A 5,088-nucleotide genomic window follows, 5' to 3' on the forward strand; every position below is an offset into this window, starting at 1 on the left:
TGCTCAACCCCTGAACGACATCTGCTCTGCCATGCTGATTTGACCACTGTATCTTTGTAATACATTTCAAGGTCAGACAATGAAATTCCTCCCATGTCACTCTTCTTTTTTAGAATTCTTTTGACTATTTGGGTGTTCTTTCCCTTCAAATGAATTTGGAAATTGCTTTTCTATTTCTGTGCGGTAGACTGTTGGAATTTTGATTGGTAGTGCACAGAATCTAAATCATTTTGGTTCTTGCCCCTGATCTTAGAGGGAAAGCTTTCAGTCTTCCCACTGAGAATGATGTTGGCCATAAGTTTTTCATATATACCGTATATCATATTGAGGAATTTTCCTTTCATTCCTATCTTTTGATGTGATTTTATTAAAAAAGGATGCTGGATTTTGTCAAATGTTTTTTCTGCATTGACTGAAACAAACTTAAAGGTTTTTCACCTCAATTTGTTAATATGGTGTATTATGTTGATTTATTTTCTTGTGTTGAACAAGGCTTGGTCATGATATATAAGATTTTTGTTTATTTTTGTTAGGTCTAACTCATTCATCATATTGTTCAAGTTCTCTGTTTCCTTGTTGATCTTCTGTCTAGTTCTATTTAATGATGTGATTTGGGTATTGAAGTCTCCAATGACTATTGTAAAGATACCTATTTCTTCCTTCAGTTTTCCCAGAGACTGTCTCACGTATTTTGGGGCTCTGTGGTTAGGTGCATATATATTTATGACTTATATCTTCCTGATAGATTGGTCCTTTTATTAATATACAATTGCCTTCTGTATCTCTTATAAATTTTTTCGTTTAAGATTTGTGTTGTCTGATATAACTGCCTTGGTCTTTTGCTCATTGTTTGCATAGAGTATCTTTTTTTTCAGCCTTTTCCTTTCAGCCAGTTTGTATCCTTGGGTCTGAGGTTAGTCTCTAGGAAGCAGCAAATGGATGGCTTATGTGTTTTATCCAGTCTGTCAGCCTATGTCTTTTGATTGGTGAGTTTAATACATTCACATTCATTGATAGTACAGTAAATACATTATTTGCTTACACCATTTTATTTCTTTGGTTTTCGTGTGTCATATGTTACTTCCTTTTGTCTTTTTACTCTTTTGGGTACACTTTCTGCTATTCTCTCTTCTATACTCTCCTCCAAGCCTCTCTCTCCTTTTTCTTTGTCACTAAGATTTCCTTTAATATTTCCTGCAAATGTGGATTCATTTTTTACGAACTCTCTTCGTTTCTGTTTGTGAACATTTATACTTTCCTTCATATTAAAGGTCAGTTTTGCTGGATAATGAATTTTCAGCTGGCAGTTTTTCTCTTTCAGTATGATCAATAAATAATACCACTGTCTTCTCACTTCTGTGGTTTCTGATGAGAAATCAACACTAAGTCTTACTGGGCGTTCCTTCTTTATGAAGCTTTGCTCTTTTGCGCTTAGAATTTTCTCTTTATTTTTGACATTTGACATTCTGAGTAGACTGTGTCTTGAATAGGCCTTTTGTTTTATTATAATTAGGGTATGGTGTGCTTCTTGGACATCTAAGTTCATCTCTTTTGTGTGAATTGGGAAGTTTTCTGTTATTATTTCCTCATATGCACTTTCTACCCTTTTCCCCTTCTATTCTCCTTTAAGAACTCTCACAACACATAAGTTGTTGCTTTTGATGTTGCCATATAGCTCCCTGGGCCTCTACTCAATTTTTTCCATTCTTTTCTCTCTGTGTTCTTTTTCTCTGCAATCTCAACTCTTCTGTGTTGATTTTTGTTTGAGTTTTATCAATTAACATCTGATTTTTATTTTTATTGAAGTATATCATTCATTCATGAACACACATAAACATTAATTGTATAGTAAAGATTGCAAACTTACAAAATAAACATATATAACATCATATACATCTGCTATTTTATGCCTCTCATGTATGCCTCTCAAAGACACTTATTGTGTCTTTCATTTCTGGGAGCTCTAAATTTCTATTCAGGATTTAAAATTCTTTGTGCCCCCTTAATGTCTTCTTGATGTCATTTATCTCTTTAGGCATATAGTCTTTTATCTCATTAATTTTATTTTGGAAATTTTTGTGTATCTTGTTAATTAGACATCTTACATACTGTGTCTCTTCTCGGGTTTTGATATATTCTGTTTTTGGGGCCATGTTTTTCCATTTTCTTACTATGGCTCATAATTTTTTGCTATTCTATAGATTAGGATGGTAGTTTACTCTGATGTTCAATTTCTCTTTTGTAGGGATTTAGTGGCAGGAGCTTATGTGTTACTGCTTCTTTGATTCTTGGTTCAACCTGGATTGTTAAGATTTTCTCTGTTAGTTGCTAAGCTGGGCTCTAGGCGTGCATTCTTGCTTCCTAGGCCCTTTCTAGAAAGGTTGTAAAGGCTGAAAAGCCTCCCTTATTTCAATTTCCTCACATGCAGTTCCTTGGTCTGCCAGTAGATAGCACCCTTTGGCAGGCCTCTCAGTTCAATACCTGATCAGGGTATTGTTCCAGTGTTCCAGTGCAACACACCTGCCTGGATGCTAAGAAACTTGTAATTCAAACTTTCTCAGAGATAGTGTAGTCTTTTCTGCCCACCTCCTCCTTTTACCCAGCAGGAAATAATTCCACTCTCTCTGAAGCTTCAAAAAACAATTCTGGTCCGTAGAGTGTGAGACTGAGAAGATTGGAGCCTTTTAGTTTTCTGCTGGCTGCCAAGGCAAGCAATAGCACAGCTCCTCTCAGGTGGTAGACTCCTGTGATACAGCAGACCAAATCTGTGGGTCAAAAGCGGATTCAGCCTTAGGCTGTGCCCCCTCTCTCTCCCTTTTCCTTGTGAGATGGATCCCTGGGGTCCCCTCTGTAGCCTCTGTCCTAGAGGCCTGAGGTTCAGAAGTGTCTTTAGTTGGGGGGAGGCTGTCAGCAGTAGTAGGCATGGCTTTTAACTAATTTTGCTATTACAGTTCTTTTCCTTTGTCCCTCTTTTCTGGTAGCGTACAGCTTTCCTCTGGTGTCCTAAATCCTACAAGATGCTTTTCTCCAACATTGTTGTGTGTCCTCTAGCTGTTTTTCTGGGAGAGTAGAGAATCCTGTGTCTTTCCAGTCTGCCATCTTCCCAGATAAATTTTCCTATTATTTTTATATATTTATTTTATTTCTTTTTCTCAGTCTGCATTTGTTTAGTTGCTGTACACTTTGACTGTTTTCCAGGATTCTGAGGAAGTTTTTTCTGCCAGTGTGTGCTTATTTCTGTAAGTGAGTGGAACTTTGGAACTTTTTTCTCTACCATGATATTGTTACCTAGAGACTTTCTAAAACATTCAACTTTGTTTTTGTGAGAGGCAAAAAAGCCCTCTTCTCTCTTTAGGTTTACCTAATATGTAAATAACCTGTCAAGTGTAACATCAAGCATAAAAGGCTTATGTAGGCTGCAGGACAGGCAGTTGACTGATGAAAAACTTACAATTCAGCTGGTTAAAAGGGAACATCCTAATTAATTTCTTAATATCTGGAGGGTCTGCAATGATAACCTTTTTCATTTCTAAATTTGGGAATTTCTGGCTTTTATTTTTTTTCAGTCTTATAAGTAGTTTATAAGTTAGTTTTTAAAAAATTTTGTTTTGCTATTTGAATTTGAGCATATTTACTCATAAATTTCAATTAATCTTGTTCTTTTTTTAGCAGCTGGCCAAGAAAAAACTTAGTTTCCAATGCATGGATTAATGGAGTTTGTTCAGACCCCATAATAATTTGAAGTATAAAGGAGACATTTTCATAAATAGTATAAATGTTTATGGTTTTAGGTTTTTCATTAAAAATTCATGAAATTTCTCAGAACATACAGAAATTTATTCAAATAATTGTACCTGTTTCACATTCATATTTGTACCCTTATTCTAGCATTGAAGTAATCTTCAGCACCTGCAAAAAAAAAAATTCCCATATACTTCTTTCTCCATGGTTCAAAATGATAAAACTCAGCAGACACAGAATAAAGAGATCATTCTGCAGAAGTGCTAAAAATCATCTGTTGTAGTGAGTAAACACATCTAGGGAGGTTCTGGGATTAGCAACCCATATGATATCACAAAGTGGGAGAATAATCCCAAGAGCCATTCATCTGGGCCAAGAGAAAACTTTTATTCTGGAAATTCAGTTGCCCATCTAAACACTATTTGCAGCCTTTCAAAGGAAGATTCTGAGATCTTCCAAAGCAATTGCTGAAAATTTGCCAGATTGTGTTAAAGGAGGTGGTAAAAAACTCAAAGCAGTTGGCCCTCCTGACCTGCCAAGGTGTCAGGGGAGCGCATTGAGTAGAGTTCCCAGGATGGTCGGGGCCCCAGAAGCTGCCTTCTTCACCTGGAATGCATTGCTGCACCAGGTGTCTGGTACTCAGGTTGTTGATCCCCTAAGCCACCAACATGGTCTTGCTTCTGTCCTCCAGCCCTGCAGATGACGCAAGGAAGGGACTGATATGCCTCATCACACATCAGCTGCATCACCCAGTCTGGCTGATACAATTGTTGTTTTATTTCTAAGATACATTATATCTTCAGATAATAGGATTCATACTTTCTTCCCTCAGTGAATAATTCTTGCACATTTTACTTGTTTGGTATGTAGATTCCATCCCTCATTATATGCTATTAAATTAACTTACATTGAATCAAATTTTTTAGGCTTTTAGTTTCTAATATGATCATAAACCTTACTAAATGTGTAGAAAATGTGATTTTCACATAGAAGTCCATCTGACATGAGGTTTCTTAGAGATTTCTTACTCTATACATGCCTCCAAATAATTCTTACTCAATTGTTGAAGTTTACATGAGACAATGATGAGGCAGTTCTTAGGAAGGTATATCAATTTGTGTTTGTACCATAGACAAGGGAAACAGAGTGTCATTATTCTTGGAAAGTCTGACCACACCTGGAGTATTTTTGCCTGAAATGGATACTATATGCCCTATGTGACTGCCATGTGGCAACCATTGTGCTACTTGCATTACATGCAATTAATTTTAACCCTATAAGATAGTATTAATATCCTCTGATGAGGGAATTGAGACAACTGAGATCAAGTAGGTTGTCACACAGCAG

Source organism: Dasypus novemcinctus, chromosome Y, assembly GCF_030445035.2.
Source record: "Dasypus novemcinctus isolate mDasNov1 chromosome Y, mDasNov1.1.hap2, whole genome shotgun sequence".
NCBI lineage: Eukaryota > Metazoa > Chordata > Mammalia > Cingulata > Dasypodidae > Dasypus > Dasypus novemcinctus.